Genomic DNA, 24,334 nt, shown 5'->3' on the forward strand with positions numbered 1-24,334 from the left:
TGTACACGTACTCTTTGTACTTAAGCGGTTGTTTGTGTCCGATGAGGAACATGTCAACACAGAATGCAGCTGCTGTAATCCTAACACACCCCATTCAAACCAGATGTGATCTTCTGTGTCGATATAAGTTGTCCATAATGACTTTGCAGAGTGTTTGGTTCCAGCGTTTGCAGTCTTGATTGCTGTACCAGTGAGACGATGTGTATATGCTTAGATTTACATTATGTGATCACAATGTTAAGTATATTGCACCTTCTTGTGTAATGGCTCTGGAATCTAGATCTGCATATCTCCCCCCCTCTTCTTGCCAATCCCCCATTCCAGCGATGCCCACCTGTCAAGTTGCAAGATCGATTTCTACAACTTAGCTTTTTCTTTGTTGATTTCTGTGTTGATAATTTGTATTCTTCCCCTTCAAGTAGTTTACTGATAACCCCGTGAAAGGGGTGCCAGAGGGGCGCTGTATTTAATATCATTTGTTTGCAACATATTTATATGATTCCAAGGTCTAGACAGTTAGTAGTTACGCACTTAGTACTGTCAATCCTCTTGACTGGCCCAGAAAGCCTGTACTTTAAAGGAAGTTTTAGGTCCTGCCAGAGATGAAAAAAAAAAATGAAAATAAAGGAATCAATTGTAAACTGCAGCTTGTCCTGTTGGAGTCTTGGGGTTCTATAGTTTACTAGTCTTTGCCAGTTTTGTTTAGTTTGAACTTTTGCTACCTGTTACTTGCCACTGATGCCTTTGGTTTAATAACATATTATGTTATCTTCCCTCATAAGATATATATGTATTCAACCCAACAGCAACTGTATCTGCTGAAAACATCACAATAACAATTACATTGACTTAAAAGGACGATTCTATGTTTAACCAATAAAAACTATATTGGCTAAAATGTTAGGCTCATTTAGCCCAAGAACATCTGTTTTGGATGAAACAGTTAGGAATAATCTCCTGCATAATAGGTAGGGGTGGGTGGAAAGCTCCGCAAGACGGTAAAAAATCTCTGTGAGCACGCAAACGTTTCGCGAACACGCGGAATTGGTTGTTCCGCCCATTCGCGATGCTTTTTTATCCATATTGGGGTATCTTTCATAGATTCACATGCCTGAATCATTCACCGTCGCCGAGGCGGGAGTCCCACGTTAAAATACAAAAGCAGGGCCTTAGAGAAACAGTAGTAGGCTAAAAAGAAAAGCCCATAGACCCAAAACTTAGTAGCCTATCTACATCATTATATAAAAAGAACTAAAAAATAGTTCCAACCAATCAGCTATCAGCACCCTCTAGAACCTTCCCAGCAGAGGCAGTTCTCCTCAGATTTTCACTGCACGTCGTGTGGAAGGGAGTCTCCCTGAGTGCCTACTCAGTTTCTTCACCTTTGTTCTACAAAATGTCTAATAAGAAGGCTCTTTTTAGAGCTTGCACGACCTGTGAGAAGAAGATAGTCCATGTGGATGATCAGCACAAGGACTGCAACTACTGTCTACATCCCAAACATGTTGATAAGGATTGTAGAATCTGTTGGACCTTCCCTGCTAAAACTATTAGGGACAGGGAAGCAAGGCTGCTTTTGTGGTTGAAATCCTCCTCGGCTGAGGAGAATGGCAAGGCCTCAACATCTAGCAAGAGGGCCAGATCTCTTGACAGCTCCTCCAGTGAGGGAAGAAAACATCACAAGGCTTCTCATCAAGTTTCTGACCTGTCACAGAGATCTCCCAAACTATCCACGCTGTCTCCGTCATCTGAGGGTTCTCAAAAGCCTTCAACCACCAGAACTGTGAGTAAAATCCAGGCTAAAACCCTAACTCTAGTTTCCTCTCATACGGTCTCTGTGACTTCTGCTGCTCCACTATCTACGGCTACAGTCTCCACTACAGCCATCTCTTCACGTATTGTGTCTTCTAAGATCTCCACGTCAAAGAAATCTAGTGGGGCGAAGGATTCGCCGACGAAGAGTTCAAAGTCCCCGTCGAGCTCGTCGTTGACCGTTCCATCGACGACGAAGGTAAAGTCCATCTCTTCGACGAAGAGCCCGTCGACGACGACAGAGTCCACGAAGAGCCCGTCGACAACGAAACCATTGACGACGACACCGTCGACGAAGATCATTCCGTCGACGACGAAAAGCCCGTCGACGAAGAGTCTGTCAATGGCGGTTCCTCCAGTTTCACAGACTACACCTATTTCTTACACTCATTTCCAATTAAAAACTTACCAGAGGCATGATTATAGTAACATATCTCCTCTGCTACCATCTCACATTCTGGAGACGTATGTGGAAGATGGGGATTTTGATGATAAGGATGATGAGGGACTGTTCGGCATAGCTCGCCATCTCTCTGAACTTCGAATAAAGTGTCAGGATGATGAGGAGGAAGAGGATTATCAGGAACATTCTTACCAGTAACACCTATCTGTACCTTACCAGAAACCTCCCAGAAGGGTTACGGATCAAGGAGAGAAGTCCTCTTCCTCCCACATTAATACAAGATCTGCAAGCTATGTTGGCAGATTACCGTCAGAGGTTTCCTTCAGTACCGACTGCTCCTGTTTTACCACCCTTACCTACGAAAGTACCAGTCTCTCTACCGCAGGTGGAGATCCCTAGCTCTCCCAACACAACCGTCTGGAGCTGAACCTCAACCACTCCATGATACTTCTTCCTCAGACGAGGCTGATGTCGAAGAGGGTGAATTACCCGATAATACTGACAATGCGGATCCATGGGATGACTACGTCATTCCCATGCCTTCGCCACCTATTCCTCAGCCATCAGATTCTCCCCCTAAGGACACCGGTGGTTTTCACAACCTGATGGCAGGGTGCTGCAACCAGATTTCAGTTACCAGTCACAATAGAGCACACAGATTGCTTCCTTCAGGATTTTAAAGAAGAATACAGGAAAATAACAAGAGGGATTCCCATCATTGATTACATTTGGAATGAGGGGATAAAAATCATGAAAACGCCCGCCTCTATACCTGCGGTTCTCCCACGCATTGAGAAAAAGTACCGTGCTCCTCTGGATACTCCTTGTCTGATAGGTCATCCTCGACCGGATTCAGTTATATCACTGGCTGCACAACAGAGATTCAAAAATCCAGCCAATTTCAACACCACCGGATAAAGAAGGAAGAAGGTTGGACTTGATTGGGAAAACGTTTTCCTCTAATTCAGCAGCCTCCATTAAGGCAGCCAATTCGCTGGCCATTCTAGGTCGATACGACCGCCAAATGTGGTCTGATTTGACTGAATTTATAAACCTCATCCCAGAAGATCGTAGACAAGAGGCAAGAAAAATACTTTTGGAAGGGGAGTGAGCTGCATCATAAATTATAGATTGCGCTCTAGATATTGCTGACACTAACTTCAGACAACTTGCCGGTGCTGCAGTTCTTAGACGCCAAGGATGGCTTAAAGCAACATCTTTTAGGCCAGAGGTACAAACTAAAATCCTTGACATGGCTTATGATGGTCATTTCTTATTCGGAAAACACATAGACCGAGGCCCTTCTAGCCATTAAGACTGATACCGATACGGCAAAATCATTGGCTGCTCTCCAGTACAAGTGTGGGTCTTTCCGAGGAGCCAGAGGTTGTGGCTTCACATCCAGAGAAGGATATCAGAATCAGGAGAATAGGCAGTATCAGTCACAATACAGACAGCCTTATGGTCAGTCGTCTTACAGACAATCATCCTCGAGCAGTTTCTCCAGGGCGGACGAAGGCGATCGAACAATCAAGATCGTGACTCCAACAGGAAACAATGAGTTGAGAAGGACGCCAGTCATTCATCCTTCCCTCCCTATGGGCGAAAAGATCTTAGCCTTTGTTTACAAGTGGCAACAGATCATTTCAGATCGATGAGTTCTCGACCTAGTCAAGAAGGGTCACACCCTAGAATTCATCAAACGACCACCTACTACCCCGCCCAAGGGTCTCCTCCCCCTCGTCTTCACTTACTTTTCAAAGAAGCTTTAAAGATGCTCCACAAGAACACAATAGAGAAGGTTCCTCTACCACAGAAGGGAACCGGGTTCTACTCTAGTTTCTTCCTCATAAAGAAAAAAAATCAGGGGAGTGGTGCCCGATTCTCGACCTTTGCAAGCTCAACAAGTTTCTGAAGAAACAGAGTTTCCGAATGGTGACACTAGCCGAGGTTTTAAGCTGTCTGAACAAAGGGGATTTTATGGCTTCTCTGGACTTGGCGGACGCTTACTTCCAAATACCTATACACCCCAAACATCGCAAACACCTGCAATTCACAGTGGCTGTCGTCCATTATCAGTTCAAGGTACTTCCATTCGGACTGAAATCGGCACCAAGGATCTACACAAAATGCCTAGTGCCAGTGTCCGCAGCTCTGAGATCTCAGGGAGTACAAATGTTTCCTTGTCTCGATGACTGGTTGCTCAAGGGTCCTTCGGAGCAGGTTACAGAGGATGCTATATCAACATGCCTCCATCTCTTTTCAACATTAAGACTCACTCTCAACAAAAGCAAGTCACAGTTACGTCCTCTTCAGGTGATTCCATTTCTGGGAGCAATGCTGGACACCATACAGTGCAAGCATTCTGGTCAAAAGATTGCCAACTATGACTGCAAAGCTTGGCAATATCAATTTAAAAAAGAAAGTCAGTTTCTCTCCGGACATTCGCTTCTCTTCTGGGGAGTGCTCCTCTGCAATAAACCCTGTACCGTTGGCATGACTCAGAATGAGAAGAAGAGTTGCATCTTCAATATCAGCAAACCGCAGGGTCATTCGACGACTCCATCAAGGTCACAAGTCGCATGAAAGACTCTCTGCATTGGTGGTCTCAGAAAGCGAACTTGACTCTGGGTCACACTTTCCTGCCAACTCCTCCAGAGTTCGTTCTAACAGACGCCTCCATGGAGGGATGGGGAGGAAATCTTCAAGACTTGCAAATTCAGGGAAGATGGTCCTAAGAATACCGTCTGCAGCACATCAACAGATTGGAACTGCGCGCCATCTTTCTCCCTCTGCAGGCATTCCTCCTGAGGATTGCAGGTTCCTCTGTGCTGGTTCGTACCGACAATATGACCAGCATGTATTACATCAACAAACAGGGGAGAACAAGGTCACTGTCCCTGTCACAGGAGGTTCAGGAACTGTGGAAGTGGGTTACAGCCCACAAGATAACTCTAAGAGCAAAACATGTCAAAGGGCTTCAAAATACCTTGGCCGACACCCTGAGCAGATCTCTCTCGGGCTGTCATGAATGGGAGTTAGAGCAGAAGCAAGTGGAGAAGATCTTTCACATTTGGGGCAAATCCAAGCTGGACTTGTTTGCGACAAGAGAGAGCAAGAAATGCCAATACTATGGCAGTTGGTTCCCTCAACAGGGATCAAGAGGGAATGCCCTGTCCATGCCATGGTGAGGGATTTGTGCACAAGCTTTTCCCCCACTACCATTGATTTTGAAACTTCTTCAAGGATGAAGAGGGAAGGCTGCCGTCTCATCCTAATTGGTCCTCGCTGACCAAGACAATATTGGTTTCAGAAACTGCTCCTGCTATACCAAGAGGACCCTTTACGTCTAGTTCCAACACTCACGATGTTGACAAGGGAGAGAGTTTGAATACTTCATCCAGATCCACTGTCACTGCGCTTGCACGCATGGCTCCTGATTTCCTAGAATTCAAAGATCTGAAAATTTCTCAGGACTGTCGCGAAATTTTAGCCAAATCTCGAGCCCAGGGTACTGGTAAAACTTATCGTTTAAAATGGAAACGCTTCTGTCATTGGTGTGAGGTTAATGATGTCCATCCTCTTCAAGCTTCGGTGGAGGACATTCTTCCTTATTTACCATCTCTAGCCAAGGCTGGGCTTGTGTTCTCTTCTATCAAAGTTCACCTTTCAGCGATTTCCAGATACCGGAAGAGCTCTAACAAACCTTCACTCTGTTCCTCTTCTCTTATCAAACAGTTTATGAAAGGGCTTTTTCGAGCCTTTCCTCAAATACGTGCACCACCTCCAGAGTGGGAGTTGAACACAGTGTTGGCTCAATTAATGAAAAGACCGTTTGAACCGATACACAAGGCTGAGCTCAAATTTCTAACATGGAAAGTGGCAGTTTTATTGGCTATTACTTCAGCTCGAAGGGTTAGTGAAATTCAAGCTTTCACTATCTCAGAAACCTTTCTGCATTTCTCCAGAGATTACGTAACTCTACGGACAAATCCCAAATTCATCCCCAAGGTACCGTCTCAATTCCATTTAAATCAGCCTGTAAAGCTTAAAACTTTCTTTCCGGACCCAACCACGGCAGCAGAAAGAGCGTTACACTTGCTCGATGTCAAGCGTTGTCTTGAGTTTTATTTACAGAAAACTAAGGACATCAGGCGATCAATCAGTTGTTTGTTGCCTATGGTCAAGCCACACTTGGAACTGCTGTATCTAAAGCGACTTTAGCCAGATGGATTGCTTCAGCTATTAATTTCTGCCATGACAAAGCCAACAAACTTCTGCAGAGAAAGGTCAAAGCGCATTCCACCAGAACGATGGCAGCATCTACTGTGTTAATTGCTGGTGTGACATTGGAGAACATCTGTTGTGCTGCGACAAAGGAGAATGTCCGCACGTTCACAAAACACTACTGCCTGCAATCTGCATCGCAGGACGATACTGCTGTAGGACAAGCCGTTCTTCAACATCTTTTTCAGTAAGGTTAGAATTATGTATTCATTTATACTGTATTTATAATATGATTTTGGATTTCTATTGCTATTATAATTATATATGAAGTTTATTTTCTTAAATTACAGTTAATTTTCCTCGCATTCTTTAATCTGAAACTGTATATTCTTTATTAATATTCTGACCTTCCCGGATGTGTTTGGGAGTATACAAACCATGTCTCCCACCGTCCGCAAACAGCACTACCTGGCTTACTGCTTGCTATTTTGATTCAGGCATGTGAATCTAGGAAGGATACCCCAGTACTGGATAAGAAAACAAGTAACTTACCTGTAACTGCAGTTATCTGGTATTGGTATCTTTCATAGATTCACATGCACCCACCCTCCTCCCCGGTGAGACAGTTCTTTTACTTGGGATCCCTACTTCCCACTTGTGCTAAGAAAATCTGAGGAGAACTGCCACTGCTGGGAAGGTTCTAGAGGGTGCTGATAGCTGATTGGTTGGAACAATTTTTTCATTCTTTTTATATAATGATGTAGATAGGCTACTAAGTTTTGGGCCTATGGGCTTTTCTTTTTAGCCTACTACTGTTTCTCTAAGGCACTCCTTTTGTATTTTACCGTGGGGCTCCCGCCTCGGCGACGGGGAATGATTCAGGCATGTGAATCTATGAAAGATACGAATACTGGATAACTGTAGTTACAGGTAAGTAGCTTGTTTTTTTCCTGTTCACGAACGCTGTTTGCGTGCTTGGGGAGAAATATCTCTCAAACACACATTTTGAAAGCGCGAACAAGCAAAAAATTCTGCGAACCTGCTGATTGTGGAATTTTTGCCAATTCTGCGTTCTCCGCGGAACGCAAAATTACCCAAATTCCGCAAATTCCACAAGAGGAACACAATTTACCACCTAGGCCTAATATTAAGTGCAACAACTGAAAAGTTTGAGCAGTGTCTTAGGATATTTCTTGGCTAAGATATTTGTTTCAGGTAGCCACACGTAGAAAATCACTTTTTCAGTTGAAGGTATTTACAGGCAAAGAACACAACACAGTCTAGGTTATCGGAGACCCGCAGCAACCCTTCGATCTACCTGAAATTGAAAAAAGGCCTAACTTTCCAGTAGTTCAGCGCAGCAGATCATTTTACAGAGGAAAACACTTGAAATAGCGTTGATCATTCCACAAAGGCAAGATGTTGCGTCCTGAATAAAGTGTACTAGACCAAGCACTGCGACCAGCAGAGACAGTTCATTGTTTTTATGAAAGTAAAATTGACTTCCTAAATAGATTTCTTTTTAAAGTCTGTGTGTTTATGAAAATTTTGCTACATACATAATTGGAATCAAGATACAATGGAACAAAATCTCTTCTAGAAGATGTAGTAATTTTTTTCACTCATATTTTTAGTTTTCGTTCATAAATAATGGATTGCTCTAATTAAATAAATCTTTGTTTACCCCTTTCAGAGAGAGCACTAATAACAATGGGTTTATTTTGCAGATAAGAATCGGGATTAGTCAGTTCTCTGCCTTGTCGTTCTAAAACAAACAGTGGTATCCACTAACAAATCTGTGCACACAGATATAATGTTAGGTATTGAACCAACAGTAAATCATTGATTAATTTCAAGTGATTGACCATCATTTTTATGTTGTGCATGTCGGTTACCTATGGCAATTTGTCCTCCATTTTAAAAAAATAGTTTTTTTGTGACATTTGACCACCTGGCACTTTTTATTTGCAATGAATGACAGTGGATGATGACAGACTGATAAATGAGTTAAATGAACCCAGACCATCTTTGACCATGCCCGACTATCAAACAAATATTGTACAAAAGTGGTTCAGTTGAACGTTGATCAAAGTTTGTTTTGAATTATGGGATAGAAAGAGCACATCTGAATGGTATTTATAAACTGAGCATGCTTTAAGTAGTTTTTAACATGGTAAACTTTAGTTACCACGACAATTTGAATGACAGTGGCAAATACACTGGAATATATTCTCTTGTTCCAGCTATCACTTCAGTTTGAGAGCAGATCAAAAGAATAGAATTAGAATTGCAACTGTATAGATTGAAAAACCTTTTTTAACATACAATTTTCTTTTAAAGAAATATAGACTAGATCATTGAAATACTCTTTGAAATCCCAAAAGTTAGACTTACAATTTGGGGCGGAGGAATATTTAGGAATAAAGTAGCTATATTATGCTAACATTTGGCTATTCTGTACTTAGTGTCTTTCATTCGTTCTCGAACAAGCAGTAACACCGATGAAAAGCTGGTGGGAGGTAACGTTAGTGGCGAATTGCAACAAACGCTTGTAGTACTATCTAGGTATTTAGCTATATACCAACTTGTAGTACGAGTAACTGAGACCCCCGTACTCTGGTTCTATTTTTCTTTTTCTTTTTAAAAATTCACTGAAAGGGGGCGTGGCCAAGATGGCAGCATGACCGGACGGAAAACTCTGTAGCTCCCGCTGACGGCCTTATTAGCATCGGCTTTCAGGTCGGTTTTGCCTGCACTGGCGGCAGCAGAAGTGGCGATCTGGCCTGGGAGACTGCGGGGCTCCCGGTGGAGGCAGCGGTGGTCGTTGGAGCCCGAGTAGGGCCCGTCCGCGGGAAGTGCCCGACCCGCGGTTCTGAGGCGGAGACTGGGAGCGGTGAGCTGCGAGGATGACCAGCTCGGAACTGGTGCTGGGGCGGCCCGGCGCTGGAGGAGGTTGGAGGATTTAGCCGCTGGGACCCTAACTGCTGGGCGGCTCATTGCCGCAGCCGCCATTTTGGGACCTGCGCGGCTTGCGGCCTGCGCCACAGGGACAGCATGTGGGCCACGGGTCCCCTTCTACACTGTGCAGCAGGCGGCGGCTGGCACCGGAGCATACCGGGAGTCCTGAGGATCTCAGGTCTGAGGAGTGGCAGCAAGTAGGTGGAGGTGCAGGGGGGCCCCGCCTCAACCCACGGAGGGCCTGCAGTGAAGAGGCCGTGAGAGGCGTCGGCCGGAACAGAGCGAGTTAGGCCTGAGAAGCCATCGGCTCGGAGTGTCTCTGTTGGGCCTGTTGTCTGGAGACGGCGCATAAGCGGCGGAGTGAAGGTGAGGGCTCTGGGAGCAGTGTGGATGGCTGGGAGCAGCTGCTGATCTTCCCTGTGGAGTGTGCGACTAGGAGCTCTGGACTAAGAACCCCCAGGCTTTGCTTTGACTGGTGTGGCATGTGGAAGCGGAGCTGCAGGTCGGCTGAGTGCGGCGGCGAGCTGGGGAGCGTGGGCATAGACTGCAACGGCCGTGTGACCTGCAGATCGGAGCATATAACTGGCAGAGGCCTGTGGTGGACTGCGAATCTCGAGTAGGTTAGTGCCTGGAGGCAAGGAGTGACTGGCTCGACGTACTGAGCCAGGGAGGTACAGTGTTTGGGTGCAGTGGAGGAGGCCCAGTGGTCGGCGGGGCAGATTTGGCCCTCAGGTTGTCGTGAGAGAGCTGTGTGCTGGAGGGGCGCTGTGGCTTTGTGGAAGGCCCCGTGACTCGCTTTGCCGACACTGCAGGGGGTCCACCAGATGAGAAGACGTCGACCAGTGGCGCGGAGAGGGGACTTGGACAGGTGCACCAACAACGGGTGGACACGTGCTGGACGGAAAGCCGAAGTTCTGGCTGGGAGTTGTAGCGGAGAGCCTGTGGGACTGGCATAGTGTGTGGGGTGTTCTGGACTGCGGTGCACAGCAGCGCCCAGAGTGGGCGATGTCCACTTCCAGGGGGCGCAGGAATAAAAGGGCCTGTTTGCTGAAGCCCAGGAAACCAGCAACGGGACGCCATGGCAGCAGCCCAGAAGCAGGCGCCATCGGAGCTTGAGGCTGACTCAGAACCTATTACTAAAGCCTTTCTGGAGTCTCTGTTCACGTCCCTGCATGAAGATATTCACACCTTGAAGAAGGAGTTCACGAGCGATATCCGTGAAGTTCGTAGAAAGATGGACGGAATTGGGAAACGAGTGGCGGATCTGGAGACCAAGAGTGACAAAGATTCTGAAATAGCTATGCTCCAGCAAGAAATTGAGCGACTCCATGACCAACAGGTTGACCTGCAGACCCATATAGAGGATTTGGAGAACCGTTCGCGGCGGCACAATGTCAGAATTCGAAATGTGACCCTGACTGATGAGACAAAGGATATATTCCACTTTGAAACGGCTCTCTTCAATCATATCTTGGGGCGCCCACTGGAGTAGGAGCTGTGGTTTGACAGGGCACACCGGGTCAGGCCCTCGCGGGCTTCATCGGCGCCCCCTCCAGACATTTTGGTCTGTGTACAAGACTTTCGCACGAAGGAGGAGATCTTAGAGAAGGCTAGACAGATGCATCCGTTGGAATTTCGGGGTCAGGCTCCGGTCCTGTTTCAGGATCTTTCAGCTCTTACATTGCAAAAGCGCAGATTGTTTCGACCTGTTACGTCCCACTTACAGCAACAGAATATTTCCTATAGCTGGGGCCACCATTTCGCTTGGTTTTCAGGCTGGGCAATAAACTGCACCAATTGCGATCAGTCTCAGAGGCCTGCGGATTGCTGGGTATTGACCCACCCCAGGACAATTGTGGGATGGCGAGCCATGTTGCGGAGTTGGATGATTCTAGGCCCCGATGGCGTTTGCAGGGTCGGCGACGGAGATTGAAGAAACCACCGGCAGCCGTGATTGAAGAGGGCCAACGGGCTGCAGTGAAAGCGGTTGCCCGGGAAGATACTCCACCACAGACTGGGTGATGCCGATGTAATGTTTCACCTGATTGCATGCCTCTTGTTTTTCTTTATATAGGCCGGGTCGTCGGCGGGAGGGGGGGGGGTCTTATGAAAGAGTGCTGACCTACCCAGATTTATCTACTTTCTGATCGTCTACGGATGATGGACAATTTGAAAATGTGTTTCTTGTTTCATTACAGGGTTTGTTTTGGGGTGGGGTGGTTGGGGGGAGGGTAGGGTTGTTCCAAGTCCTCAGAGTCCTGTTAGGGGAGTATAGAGTCCTGGGTGTGTCTGTCTGGGGCAGTAGGGGAGTACACCACCCATTTCCTTCCTGGACGGGGTGGGTCCATGGCTCTGGATGTTGTCACGTGTCTAAATGCCAAATGCAGATCTTAACGTCCTTACGTTAAATGTGAGGGGGTTGAACAACCCAGTAAAGCACAAGGCAGTCCTTTCCTTATTAGAGAATTCTCAGGCGGACATCTGTCTCTTGCAGGATACACACCTACTACAGAAGGATTGTCACAGTTTCAGATCTAGCTGTTTCCCAATACAGTTTTTTTCTTCCGCTGTCACAAAAACTGCTGGGGTCGCTATCTTGGTGAGTCGGAGGTTTCGGGGCAAGGTTCTACATAAGGGGGCGGAAATTAAAGGGAGGTTGTTGACATACAGGTTTTCTTTGGGCACTGCACTGTTTACTATAGGTTCTGTATACGCGCCCAATGAGGGCCAAGAGAAATTTCTTCATCTTGCAATCAGCGAGGCTTTTACTACAGTGGATCGCCATATCCTTCTGGGGGGAGATCTTAATCTTGCTTTTGATAACGCATTGGACAGATCATGTCAGCGGGCTTCCCAATCTGGCGCTCTCATCACGGAGGGGCTAACACATTTGCAGGAGGAGGGTCTGGTGGAATTGTGGAGCAGTTTTCACCCCGGGAGCAGGGAATACACTTACTACTCAAATGCACACAAAAAGTATGCCCGCTTAGATTATCTGCTTGCCTCCTCCTCTCTCCAGGCAATTGCGACTACAGTAGAAATAGGGACCGCTTCTCTTTCGGATCATGCCCAAGTGACGGGGTGTTTCCTTTCCGCCTGTTCCATGCCTGACACGACACTGGTGACTGCGGGAAATGCTGTTACACCGCAAGGAGGTGGTTGCGCGACTTCAGAGGGTTATGGCTGATTATCTCACACACAATAGTAACGGTGTTACTGCGCTGGTGACACAATGGGCTGCATTGAAGGCGGTACTGCGGGGCGAGTTTATTGCTATATCTGAGGCGGATAATGTCGAGCGCGCGCAAGAGGGAGGAACTCACGCAACAGACGCGGGAATTGGAGCAAATACACCAACGAACAGGGGCACCTAGGGTCGGGAGGCAATTGAAAGCGGTGCGACCGCAGCTGGCAGCATTGGATCAGGACTGGGCGGAATATGCGGCTCTCCGGCTGAAACATTCCTTTTACACCGGTGGGGACCGCTGTGGTCGCTTGCTGGGTCATAAATTGCGCGAAGCGCGACAACGTCAAACCGCACAAGAGATTGTTCCGCAATGTGGTGGGCGCTTCACAGACGATTCTGCCATGCCGCTGCCTTTAGTGATTTTTATGCCACTCTTTATGCAGGGTATAATACCGAGGCATCTGCGGAGGAGGCGTTTCTCACCTCCATTCCCCTTCCCACTCTTACAAAAGAGCAAGCAGATCTTTTAGACCGGAATATCAGACCGGAGGATCTTCCTACGGATCTTTTGGATGCTACCATCATGGTCCTACTCAAGCCGGGGAAAGATCGTTCCCAGTGTGGTTCTTATCGCCCTATCTCCCTGCTCAACATCAATCTTAAATTATATATAGGCATTCTCGCTGCATGGCTCGCGCCTTTTATGAGTAGCTTGATTGACCTGGACCAAGCCGGGTTTATCTCAGAACGCCAAACCTCAGATAACACCAAAAGGGCCTTGCATCTGGTGGAGAAAGCCACACGAACGACCGGGGAATTTATGTTGCTGGCCATTGAGTTAATGGTTGCACTTCACCCCGGTTTGCTATCGGGCAGGGAACGAGGCAGGAGTGCCCTCTGTCTCCCCTGCTTTGCCCGATATATGGAACCATTGGCGCAGAGGTGTAGGCTTAATCCCGAAGTGCAGGTTATTAAATTTGGAGGATACGTGCACACCATAAGTATCTACGCGGATGATGCGCTACTCTCCCTGTCACATCCAAGGGAGTTGTTACCAGCCTGCCTCGATGATCTGGAAGCCTTTGCGTTGGGTGCAGGCTTTAAGGTCAACAAGAGCATGTCCATGGCCTTGGACTTGTCTTTAGAAAAGCCCACGAGAGAGTTTTTGCAGGGTTTGTTCCCTCTCCAATGGACGACGGAGGTGATCCCGTATCTGGGAATTTTTTTTTGTAAAATGTATCTGGGAATTTAACTGGCTCCTACACTTTCGACACGGTTCGGATCAACTACAACCGGTTGCAACAGAAGGTTCGGCAGGCATTGGGGAGGTGGCGACACAACCCCCTGTCATGGTTAGGGAAAGTGGCAGCGGTAAAGATGACGATTCTTCCCCAGATTCTTTATCTATTTCGGACCATCCCACTCCGACCCCCAGTGGGCTGGATGCAACAGACTCAGTCTGAGCTAGCTCAGTTTATTTAGAATGGAAAGAAACCGCAGATGAAATTTCGACTCAAGACTCTTCCCCCGGAACAGGGTGGACTCTGTTTCCTGGATCTGCTTCTCTATTTTCAGGCCGCGCAGTTGCGCATCCTTGGAGAGTGGAGTAGATGGGAGTCTGAAAAGCATTGGCTCTTTCAGGACCAGGGGGTGGCGGGACACCCTCTACAGGAGGTACCCTTCCTCCGCAGACAGCACAGACCTCCCAACTTGTATGCCTCCTATATTACCAGAGTTCCTATAGAAGTCTGGGATAGCACCAATGTCAATCATGATCTCACCTCATTCCCATTGCCTCTGATGCCCTTGATGGATAATCCTGATTTCACAATAGGCCAAGACGCTGTGGCGTTTGCAAAATGGCGGCCGGCTGGATGTCGGTTCTTATTTCATCTCTATGGGGAGTGGGGGGGGGGCGTTTACCTTTCCTTCCTTTCGACAGGCGTATGACCTGCCAGAATCGGAGAGACTTGGATATCTCCAGGCTAGACATTGGGCACTTAATGATCAGGTACCTCCTACAGCAGATTGACGCCTTCTGCCGTATGAGTTCTGGTTGATCTCGCACACGTCTGATAAGATACATACAGTGCTGAGAGGGCTCGGTGGGAGAGAGAGCTGGGGCAGACTTTAAGCCATAAGGAATGGGAGGGCATCTATTATAGGGCGCGCCATTCATCGTATCATATGGGACTGACGGATACTCTTACTAAAGTGGCCACGTATCGGTATAATACGCCAGAGCGGCTGCATGAGATGGATTGCACCAGGGATTCGACCTGCCGGCGAGGGTGTGGGGAGACAGGCATGCTGGATCACCTGCTTTGGGACTGTGTCCATCCCCAGGGGTACTAGAAGCAAGTCCTGGATGAGGTCAATGTACACTTTGATACGGACATTCCACGGTTCCCATCCTATGTCCTGTTGGGTTTGCCAAATCCTCTCACATATCCCCTGCGCTCCCATAGAGGTCGACTGATAGCTATTGCCCTGGGTTCCGCTATTCAGAATATCCTTATGCATTGGCGCTCTGCACATACCCCCACATTTCAGGGCTGGCTATATTGCTTATGGTATGTATTGGGCATGGAGAAGCTCTCTTTCACTTTTGCGGGGGAGGGTGCTTAGTACTCGGAGCTGTGGAGGCCCATTTTGTCCTTACTGGCCTCGGAGTTCCGGGAGGTGACCTGCCCTCGCTATTTGCGTTTGCTACGTTTGTCTGATGTGGACCTCCGGGGAAGGACTAATGGAACGGGACATTTGAGTGACAGGGACAGTGGACTTGGAACGAGGGAGGTGGGTGGTAGATGGGGGTTTGGGGGTGGTGGGTGTTTTGTGGTTCTTTCATACTTACTTCAGATTGTATGCTTTTGCTATGTATACGTCACTGGAACTCATCCCATAGTAAGACAGTGCTTTGCTTGTTTGCTTACCTTAACTTTATAGCTTGTACTGTAATGTGGGTTCAGAGAAAGATGTTTATGCAACACTTATGTATGTGCTATAATCTGTTAATAAAGAGATTTAATACAAAAAATTCACTGAAAGACCCGGAATGTTATCAGTGTTTTGTGGATGCTTAACAAGGATGGAAGGGTGTAGCATTAAGCTGGAACACCAGTGAGAGCAGCGGAGAGCTTGCGGCCACCACCAGGTGCAGGGTATCTGCAGAAGCGGTTTGCCTAGATCGCGTGCGGCTTGCGGACTCTCTAGGCGCCCCCACTCGCAGTACTCGGGCACCAATTCTACCAAATTGCACCTCACGTGCACACTAGGTGCATAGATACAGGACTGGTTAGAATTTAATGCGTAAGTAGGAGAAGGAAACCTGCAAGTTCACTTTCCCTCCAACCACGTTTTTCCCAACTTTGGAAGATGATTTATCAGGAGTAAATTTCCAACTTTTCTCAATATGAGAAAAGATTAGGGAAGAATTGTTGAATACTCTTAAAACATGCAAGTTAGTAAGTGTGCATAGACACAAAAGAACATTCTTACCCTGGAACTATTGCTTACCACTGCCTTAACCCCCAGTATGTAGATATGCAGAAACGTGGCAACATAAGGGGATTGCAATGATTCAATCACTACTATGGTATGAGCCCTGGCATAATCAGAGAGGCTATATCAGAGCTCTTATATAATGAGATTGCTGCCATAATTTGTCGCTGCACTACATGGCATCAAAGGGACAAGTGAATTTTGTTACAGGACAAGTAGATTTATGAAGCAACCTGCCCCATAGATAAGTAGATATTTTATAAAATTGCACACCCCTGTAGATCACAATTCTATAAATACCTTCAGTTGCGCCATGTCTTTTCCCCATCTCTCACACAAGGGAACCGTGCCGGACTTCAGCCCCATCGAAGCTAAAGTATTTATGAGGACCTAGGAGAACATAAAATCACCAACATCTAGCGAATGTTGGTAACAAACAGTCACACTACCCTTGATAAAACACGAGCAACGTGACAGTAAGATATTGGTCTGCTAGATGATGAAGACTGGGCAGAGGCACTGGAATCCCCAAGAGCTGTGGTGATTGCGGCACGACTACGATGTATCCAATTTAAGTTATGTTATGTTACGTTATATAGACTTATATATAGCGCACGGCTGCACCAGCCAAGCGGCGGCCCGGCGCTTGCTGATCGTAACTAAGAGAAGCTGCTGCTGATGGAACTGCAGGTAACATAACATAACTAACCAAAGAGTTTTTATGGCCTTTCTGAAGGACAGAAGATCGTTCAGTCCGCGTATCTGAGCTGGGAGTTCATTCCAGAGTCTTGCTGCTAGGTATATGAATGAGCGACCGCCCATCCGGGCAAGTGTAATGCGGGGGACAGTGACCAGGTTCTGTTCCTCCGACCGTAGGGGGCGTCGGGGAACATACGTTGAAAGGAGTGGGCACAGCATGGAGGGGGAGGCAGATTTCAGAATTTTAAAAGCGAGGCACGAGGTCTTGAAGTGGATCCTCTTTTCAACCGGAAGCCAGTGAAGTTTCATAAGGGTATTGGTTACTGACTTGTGTCGGGGGAGGCCCGTCAGAGCTCTCGCGGCGGCATTTTGGACTCGTAGTCTAGATTTCTCTGCAACATTTGTCCCTAACAGCAAGGAACTAGCATAGTCCAGCCGTGAGAGGATGGCTGACTGTACCACTAGTTGACGCGTTTGGTGGTCAAAGTATTTTAGGATTGGTCTTAGGTTTCGTAGAATCCCAAAGCAGGTGGCCGGCAATTTTTCGTGTGATGGGTGAAATTCAAAGCAGAATCCACTCATACTCCTAAGTTTTTTACCACGTTTTTGGGCTCGGGTGGTTGTCCCAGTGTCTCAGGCCACCAGTTGTTCCCCCAGGCCGATGTATCTTTGCCTACCAGCAAGACCTCCGTCTTGCCGGCGTTGAGCTGGAGGTAGTTTGATGTCATCCAGCTAGTCATGTCGACGAGAGTCTGTTTAAAATTCTGCGCACTCCGACCGCTCTCGTCTCTCAGAGCCACCACCAGCTTTGTGTCATCGGCGTAAGACACCAATGACAGCCCGTGTTTCCTGGCTATCTCTGCCAGAGGTTGAACGTAAACATTAAACAAGGTGGGGCTGAGGGCCGACCCCTGGGGCACTCCTTGCTCAATTGGGCAATCTTTGGAAAGGAACGGTGGGGTGGAAACCCTAAAAGATCTGCCTGACAGAAAGGCCTTGAACCAGCTAAGGGCCAGACCTGATACCCCTGCTTCCTCCAGCCTGAACAACAGCACCTCGTGTGAGACCGTGTCGAAGGCAGCACTGAGATCTAAAAGAATCAGTGCTGCCGTTCCTCCTGAATCTAATATGGTCTATGAAGTATCTCCATAGAGTATATTACACCAGATATAAACTCTGGCAGGCCAGACTGATTGCATCTCCACTTTGCCTGCGCTGCCAAATGTCTGATGGTACTCTTATACATACAGTGTGGCAGTGCACCACACTCTCTAAGTTCTGGTGGGGGGGTCTCTACATGTCTATCATAGGTTCTCGGATGGGACATCCCATGCACACCTCGCCTAGCCCTACTCCACATCACAGAGGATATCGGGGGTAACATTTACAAAAGTCATTTATTACTTTTGGGCCTTTCATTGGCAAAGCATGACATTCAAGGGCATGGAAGGATGCGACCCCACCACTTATTGTGGTATGGAAAAAGGGACTCTGAGCAGAATCCACCTCAACCTTCACCAACGCTGCACCCAGTTTCCTCTAGAGTGCCGCCTTCGATCAATACCCCTGCTTCGGATCCTTTGTCCTTACCACCCGGTAAGGCCCAAACTTTACACAGTCCTTTTGGCACAGATTCATGTAATGACCATTTTGATGTGGGGCATAATTTTGTCACTAGTATAATGAAGATTGGTATGAAGAACTCTAAGATGCTAGTGGCCTAGATTCTTCTCCGAATACTGGCCCGTTTTGCCTCCTGGCCCTTCCATTGTCAAGTACCCACAGAACGTCAGTTACCGTTTCATGAAACCCTTACCGATACCCTCTTGGCACATGAGCAAAACCATATTCAAGTTCACCAATTAATAGGTTGCCCTGTGCCATCACAGACCGCCCTAATTTTCTTACACAACATCCTAAGTCAAAGAGTTTGGTGTTGTAGGATATTTCACAATAACTTTTCCGCAATCCCCCCATGGATCGAAAATCTATAAGATAGAAACTTTTGGCAAACTTATCTTTTCTTCATGTGTTTTGTTCTGCATTTGGTGAATGCCAGCTGCTCAAGTACTGTGTGAAATTCTGGTCGACCTCAGGGCGGCCCTGACCCAAGCTATTCAGGATAGCTCAGATGCAGCAAACTTTATAATATGGTCAGGTTTGGACACGATCGACTGTCTAGGTCAAGCCAGTCATCTTTAATGAACATGCTGTGCAATGGCTCTTGAAGATTTAGCCCTGGAGCTGTTTAAATAAGGCAGGGCCACAGTGCGTTCCTTGGGTCTTTCTGCCTCACCAGACTATTCGAACAATTTTGCTCCCATCATTTCTATGGCAGAGGGTTTCAGTTTCACCAGCGAAGGCCCCTTAGCCAGCCCGAATGTACAACACTAAACCCCTTATAACATATTCACTTCCTCTATTTATTGATCAGAACTGTGCCACAAAGAGAATAACAACTTTTTTATAAAATATTATTTTGTTTTTATTATCAAAATAGTAAACATATGTGAGAAAGTGCCATCTTTCTTGCATTGGTATGCCCCCACTTTTTTCTGAACTGTTGATGTGCTATGACTGAGTGTGCTCTGGGCTCCTGCCAACCAGGTACCCAGGGCATGTGTTCCTTCCCTAAAACTGTGTTGAAACCAAAACCCAATTGGCATTTCTGGCCACCTGTCAGACCCTAGTAAATGGTACCCTAGGTACCCAGGGCATGGTGTCCAGAGAAGACCCCTGAGGGCTGCAGCACTTATTGTGCCACCCTCAGGGGCCCTGTACCCTGACACCCACACACTGCCTTTTCAGGCTGAGTGTATAAGTGCAGAACTAAACAAATAGTCAACATGGCACACATCCCTGTGTTCCTTGCCCACAGAACCCACTGCCCTGGCATACTTCAGTCACCCCTCTAGCTGGGTGCCCTATGCCAGAGGTGTGGGCACAGGTGCATGAGCCCTATGCCCCTACAGTACCCAGGGCCATTCCTGGGCACTGTAAGTGCAGTGATGCCATTAAGAGTATATGGTGCTGGGAGGTTGTCACTACGAACTCCACAGTATCATAATGGCTACACTGAAGACTGACAAGTTTGGTACTAAACTTCTCAGCACATTAAACCTGCACTGATGCCAGTGTGGGATTTAATGTAAAATGCACCAGAGGGCATCTTAGAGATGCCCCCTGAAAACCTAACCTACAATCCATGTCTGGGCTGAGTGGCTGCAGAGGCTGCCACACCACAGACATGTTGTTGGACCCCTGGGTGGAGAGCCCCGCTCTCCTGGGCCTGCAACAATGCACATCCTGGGCGAGGTGCTAGGTCTCCTTCCCCATGATGGCCAGGGGAAGCTTCAAAGGCATGCCGCCTCTGTGAGCTTCTCCAGACCATTTGCTGTACTCAGCAACTGGCCCCCACCGGTTCTAACCCCCACTCTGGTGGGAAGACTGGCGGGAAATCCTACGTCAGGAAGAGGCGTGTGCGAGCCTGTGCCAAACCCACCCCTTAGGTGGGAGAGGCGAGGTGAAGCACGACCCCGGGCTCTCGACATCTTGAAGATGGGGAGCCCTGCCCAATCACATCTAGGCTCCTGCCCCCCTCCCACAGGAGAGGAGCAGGCTAGGGGGTGTACCCAACACAGGACTGGGACCTAATGGTCCCTGCCCTTGCCCTACCTGTAACACCCCTAAATTTAGTATTTAGGGGCACCATGAACCTTCCTTCCTCAGATCCCGATAAGAAAAGAAGAAAGAAGATCAAGAAGAAGACCTGCCGTGCAACAACAGGACGACACCCACTGACTTGGCCCCAGCCCTACTGGCCTGTCGATCCTGGAACCTGCTTCTGCTTAATCCCGGCGAGTCCTGCGGACATCAACCTTGGGACACCCGGAGGACCTGCCTGCCTTGACCCTCTTAAAGACTGGGACTCCCATAAGCAGAGGCTCTGCTTCAACAACCAACCCCTGGTGCCAGCCAGGAAGCTCAAGACCTGCCCACTCTGCACCCGCTGAGCCCGGCCCGTGCTCTCGTAATCCAAGACCACGAGGACGTCCCCCCAGCGACTGGGACCCGAAGTCCAATCCCCAAAGACCCTCCTCGACGAACCAGACAACGCCTGCAGCCTCAGAACCAGGGATCCCTCAAACCGCGACCAGCCGAGGGTAAGATTTCCCGACACCCAAAGACACCCCTGCACCTGGCGCCCTGCGATCCCCTGTGGGGTACTTATCTCTTCTTCAGGATCCCAACTTACCTCTCGAAGTGGTGGTCGCACCTGAAGAATCACCGCCCCCGAGTCTGCAGCCTTTGTTCCCTTGTTACCTTTCCTATTGAATAACATTGAGCGCCGACGGCTCAAAGGCACCCTGCACCCAGCCGCCCGAAGGCCCCTGGCAGCGCAACCTGCGCCCTATCCTACTTCCCCATTTGCCATGAGAAAGTGACCAGGAGCCCAGCTCCCACAGCCGCGTGGCCTGCTAGCCAACGGCCCCCAACCGGAGGCCCCCTGCCCCTTATTGGATAACATTGGGCCTAACTACCTCTGCACCCAGCCGCCCCTGTGCCGCTGAGGGTGAACCAACTGTACCTACCTGACCCTGAGTCTATGCCCAGAACCCTAACTTCCCCAGTGAGTACTCACCTGATACCGGTAACTCACTTACCTGCCATTGGATAACATTGACTGGTTTGACTCGAAAAATCTTCTACGTGCCTACTTTTGAAAATCAACCGAATTCCGAAGTACTCACCTGTGATCAGGAGAGAAGCCAGTACTGCATCTTGTCACCCAATACTGAACCGCAAAAGTAATCCTAGTTGGGTTTACTAGTAACTTTAATTTTCTCCATAGGAACCCATTGTGTGCTTTTCTGTGATATTTCTTCTGTGTCTACTTTTGAAAACTTGAAATATTCTTTAAAAATCATTCCTAATACTGAAACTTAATTACTTACCTGTTTTAAGTTGAGACCCCAGTGCTGGACCTAGGAGCCCAGTACTGGATTACTAAAGTAACAAGATCGTACTTTTCCTGCAACCTGAATTTTCTCCCATTTAATAACATTGCCAGATTTCTGTTGAAAAGTTTTTAAGTGTGAACTTTTAAAATAGCTTTATATTCCTGAAAAATCACTGCAATAACTAAAACGTTTTTACTAAATTGTTTTCGGCTTAGACCCCAGGACTGAATCTAGGATCCAGTCCTGGAACTACCAAAGTACCAAAGTAATCTACAAAGTAATCAACTGTGTTTATATAGAAAAACCCATTGAGTTCAATGCTAAATTGTGTGTAGAATGGTGTTGCCTACTGCAACCCCTGTACCTATGGTGTTTACAAAGTTTATTGCCTTTCTGCAAAGTACTCGTCTGGGACCTCTCATATTGAGAACAGTATATTTTAATACCTGTGTAGTGTAGTTCCTATTTTCCCAATAGGCTCTGCGCATTGGAATAACATAAACAGCAGTTTAGACGTAGGACTGAGGTTATCTAGGTCTCTACTCACTATGTTAAACTTAATTAGGTTTGCGCCAGCTAGCTCAGAGGTCACTGGAAACTTTCTCGAATGAATAGGGAGGGATGAACTTCCCTGGCTCAGACAAGAAGGGATTCAGTTTCCGACAACCGCATAAACATGACAACTTTGCTCCCTTAGAATAAGAGTGTATCTCTAGAGTCGTGTGAAAGCAATAGACAGCTATTTCACTCAGTCAGCAGTGCATACTTCGTTTCACCAGAATGCAGAGAAATAGAGAGACGGGCGTTTTTCAATAAAAGGTGTTATTTATTGAGCAGTCTTCTTCCTCATGCAAGAGAAATGAATTGCCACAATTGCAATACTTAGAGTAAAGTAAAGCGCGTACAGTAAAAGTAGTATTATGAAATAATACCGTAAAAGCATTGATATGGTTTCTTAGCCATATGATATTTTAAAATGGATAAAATATATACATACATAAATACATTGACTAACGTACTCAACTGGTGCTTCTAACTAAGCCTACCCCGGTGTACCTGACCTAAGCCTAACACGTGGGAGGGGATGAGTAAGTAGCAGTTTAAGTTAAGTTGGTTAAGATAGTTTTGCCAAGAATCTGCATCAAGAAATCTCTTAAGGTTTAGTCAGCTCCGTACCTTGGTAATAGAATGTGGGAGGTCTGGTATATCTTTCCTCAGGACTCGATATTCCGGCAACCCGCAAGGGAAGGCTGGAAACACCGGAGCTGAATTTTCTCGGCTGGAGAAAAAGACAGCGTCTCTCTCAGTGCGTCAAACAGGAGGGGCGGCTTCCGTGGGCTTCTCGCATCAGCTGGGCTCTCGAGCAAGTAGATGGGCGCTCTGCTCCAAACCACCGTGTGTTTGCTTAAGGCAACTGTTGGTGTTTCATACCTGGAAGGTGCCGGGTTTGACGTAAGGTTGGACATAAGACGTCACTAAGAACTAACAGTTCTTTCTGGACTTCAGGAGTTCTTGTTCAAATCAAAACAAAAGCAGGGGGGATTTTCCCGGGCTGCTGGAGGCTTGGTTTGTTTTAAGAACGCGTTGTGCTTTCTAGGAGTCGCTGGGAGTAGCCGTGCTGTGCTTTGGACTGCATGGGCTATTACTGAATATGGATCTGATTCTTATGCCTTTATCAGGATATTATTGATTATAACCTCACAAGGGCATAAATTGGGAATATGGAATTAGGGTCTTAGATATAAACACGACACCTGTTGGTTCTAAAAATAAAACAAATATATCTTTGATATAAAAAAAATTGGCCTGGAGTTCAGTCTTTGAGTGTGTGAAACCTTTTGCTGACTGAGTGTGTACAACAAATGCTTTACACTGTCCTCTGGTACTGCCTTACTGCTCGACCAAGCTACCACTTTAGAGAGTAAGGTCACACCTGGCTTTAACCTCTGTTATACCTCTGGGGTTTGTGGACTCTATACACACTGTACCTTTTTCTGGTCCAGTATATATAGAGCCACTTTCTCACAACATATACTTATTTATTTATTTCAAATATTTTTAGATAAATACATATGCAATTAATTCTGTATGACTTAAAGATTCATTTGATACACAGTAGCTCCAAGTAAGGGGGAACAATCTACTTAATAAAGGTACATGTCTCCACAACAGACAATAAGGGCAAAAATAAAAGAAAACATTAATCCAAAAAATCACAGTTTAACAAAGACAATACATAACACTTGTGAACATCATAAACAGTTTAGACAACACAAATGCGCAGACGCGCGTTTCTGAAATCCCATGTACCATCCTTCATCATGGCCCTGATGTGGTATTATATTTTCAATATTCAGAAAGCCTGATACATTTAACACATTCTGCAGGAAATGTATACAATATTTTGAGGCTCCATCAGTAAAATCCAACCAACTTTCTCAGGCATAAATGCTGGAGGAATGTAGACTTTCCGGCTATTAATGTGAGTCCTTCGCAATATCTCCCTAACATTCACAGCTTTAAAATATTGCGTATCTGTGCTCGACATATATTTTTATATAGTCCTGTCAGATGAAAGTCTCAGTG

At 47.0% G+C, this 24,334-nt stretch overlaps 1 protein-coding gene across 2 annotated transcripts in view; it reads left to right on the forward strand.

Annotated features, from left to right (window-relative positions):
- Positions 1-24,334, forward strand: part of CEP112 (centrosomal protein 112) — a 2,145,639-nt gene that overhangs the window by 252,521 nt on the left and 1,868,784 nt on the right. The window lies entirely within an intron of this gene.

Source organism: Lissotriton vulgaris, chromosome 7, assembly GCF_964263255.1.
Source record: "Lissotriton vulgaris chromosome 7, aLisVul1.2, whole genome shotgun sequence".
Lineage (NCBI taxonomy): Eukaryota > Metazoa > Chordata > Amphibia > Caudata > Salamandridae > Lissotriton > Lissotriton vulgaris.